This window comes from Procambarus clarkii, chromosome 11 (assembly GCF_040958095.1).
Source record: "Procambarus clarkii isolate CNS0578487 chromosome 11, FALCON_Pclarkii_2.0, whole genome shotgun sequence".
In the NCBI taxonomy this organism is placed as follows: domain Eukaryota; kingdom Metazoa; phylum Arthropoda; class Malacostraca; order Decapoda; family Cambaridae; genus Procambarus; species Procambarus clarkii.
Window position 1 is genome coordinate 37087026 of NC_091160.1, and position 2500 is coordinate 37089525.

Consider the following 2500-nt stretch of genomic DNA (forward strand, 5'->3'; position numbering starts at 1 on the left):
CCGCTCTCCATGATCGACTAGGAAATTATATTCAACCCCTCCCTTCGGAGCCGGTTGGCCGAGCGGACAGCACGCTGGACTTATGATCCTGTGGTCCTGGGTTCGATCCCAGGCGCCGGCGAGAAACAATGGGCAGAGTTTCTTTCACCCTATGCCCCTGTTACCTAGCAGTAAAATAGGTACCTGGGTGTTAGTCAGCTGTCACGGGCTGCTTCCTGGGGGGGGGGGTGGAGGCCTAGTCGAGGACCGGGCCGCGGGGACACTAAAAAGCCCCGAAATCATCTCAAGATAACCTCAAGATAACCTCCCTATTTTACCCATTATTCCCTGGGCTTCAATTTTATGACTATGGTTATATTTATTACAGACTTTTGCAAAAGTATTTTTGTTGTTGTTGGCTTCTAATGCCGTTCTAAAAAAATAAGAACTTTTGGCTCAACAGCCATGTTGAGCTGGGTTGTATAACGCATTCTTTTCCATATAGTTGGTAAGATGGCTTGTTTGGACCCTCTCAGTGGCCTTAATGATGTGTGGGGTTAGTGAAACAGGTCTGTAGTGGGTTGTCCTCCCCAGTAGGTCACTGCCTGGCTTGGGTTGAGGGGCGGTCACTGTTGAAATTGAAATAAGTTTATTGAGGTAAAATACACACAAAGGGATGAGGTAGCTCAAGCTATTCTCACCCCGTTCAGTACATCGTGTTAATACATACATAGACACACATCACAAACAATAAACATTGTGGGAAATAAACATATACACTGTTTACTGTTGAGGTCTGCGGGATGTGCAGACAGCAGTAAATAGGTACCTGGGAGTTAGTCAGCTGTCACGGGCTGCTTCCTGGGGGGTGGAGGCCTGGTCGAGGACCGGGCCGCGGGGACACTAAAAGCCCCGAAATCATCTCAAGATAACCTCAAGATGTGTCTGCATGGTCTGCTCCTCCGGGTGCTGGTGGCAGGTTGGACCTCATCAACAAAGAACTCGCAGAAAATGACAATGGCTTTCTGGGGTATACTCTCTTCTTCAGCGTCTGTGGGGAGCGACAGTGTCCCGACGGCTGCCATTCTGTGGGGGGGGGGGGACCTGTTAGTGAAGTTACCAGTCTTAAACTGTCACTATGTCCACTATATACCAGGAGTATACATGGCATATACTAGGAGAGAGTTGGGGAGAGTTGTTCTACTCTCCAAGCCCGGCCCGGGGCCAGACTTGACTTGTGGAAACTTGGTCCAGAACATCGGTGGCTGAATCAGGCTGCAGGCACACACACACACTATCCACTACAGCCTGGTTGGTCCAAGCACTTCTTGCAGTAACGGTATGTAGTCTTCACGTATACTCCAGTAACTTGTCTAGTTGTTTCTTAAACACTTCCACTTTTGTTCCCACAATGTTTCTTTTTACTGATATGACTCTGAAGAGCCGTGGGAGGCCTCTGATGTTCAGAGAGTGTGGTCTCTGGGTGTGTCTACGGCTCCTCTACTTCTCACTGGCTCTCTGTTCTGCATTTCCTACCGATTTCATTTCCTATGAGAACATGTGTGCTCAGTATTTCCCGCTGTCATGCGAGACGCGAGTACTGAGTAGTACACGTTCTTAAGAACAAGTGATTTGAATAGTAGAAGCATTGTGATGGGATCCGTGGATCACAAGGTCCTCATAATCCATCCTCTCACTATCCCGGCTGGTGGTCACTATCCCGGCTGGTGGTCACTATCCCGGCTGGTGGTCACTATCCCGGCTGGTGGTCACTATCCCGGCTGGTGGTCCGCTTCGTTAGACCCACTGAACGTTAGTTAGGTCATTACACACAGAGACCACAATAGCGTGATGCATCAGTGAACAAACCCACAACTGCCGTGACGAGGAAATGATGAAGGCAGCGTCTGGGATGCTCTCAGACGCAGGTTCGAGTCCTCGTCACGACCCTTTGTGGATTTGTTGAATGTTTGGTCGTTTCTGTCGGGTTATTTTTCTCTCTCGGGTTTTTTTTTTTTGCTCGTGGCTCCATACACACTCAAAATAGATATATGACAAAGCCCAAATGGTTCGACTGCAGATTGAGGGGCATAAAGGCGTGAATGTGTATCATCCTATACGTGAGATGAATTGGGTGAAGAAGGTAGTGGCGGGTGACAGTGGCGGGTGACAGTGGCGGGTGACAGGGGCGGGTGATTAGTGGCGGCGGGTGACAGTGGCGGCGGGTGACAGGGGCGGGTGATTAGTGGCGGCGGGTGACAGTGGCGGCGGGTGACAGTGGCGGGTGACAGCAGTGGCGGCGGGTGACAGTGCCGGGTGACAGCAGTGGCGGTGGGTGACAGCAGTGGCGGTGGGTGACAGCAGTGGCGGCGGGTGACAGCAGTGGCGGTGGGTGACAGCAGTGGCGGTGGGTGACAGCAGTGGCGGCGGGTGACAGCAGTGGCGGTGGGTGACAGCAGTGGCGGTGGGTGACAGCAGTGGCGGCGGGTGACAGCAGTGGCGGTGGGTGACCGCCGCCGGG

General features: G+C 52.2%; 1 protein-coding gene and 1 long non-coding RNA gene across 3 annotated transcripts in view; both read right to left on the minus strand.

Moving 5' to 3' along the window:
• The window catches only part of LOC123758317 (syndecan), a 453223-nt gene that overhangs the window by 108134 nt on the left and 342589 nt on the right, over positions 1-2500 (minus strand). The window lies entirely within an intron of this gene.
• Positions 278-2500, minus strand: part of LOC138363438 (uncharacterized) — a 56527-nt gene continuing 54304 nt past the window's right edge. Inside the window, exons 3-4 of one of the 2 annotated variants that reach the window (XR_011228080.1) lie at positions 809-1065; positions 278-608 (exon numbers count right to left, since the gene is read on the minus strand). This is a non-coding gene — a long non-coding RNA (uncharacterized lncRNA). Of the gene's footprint in view, positions 1066-2500 lie in introns of both variants that reach the window. The other variant, XR_011228079.1, reaches the window with a different exon arrangement.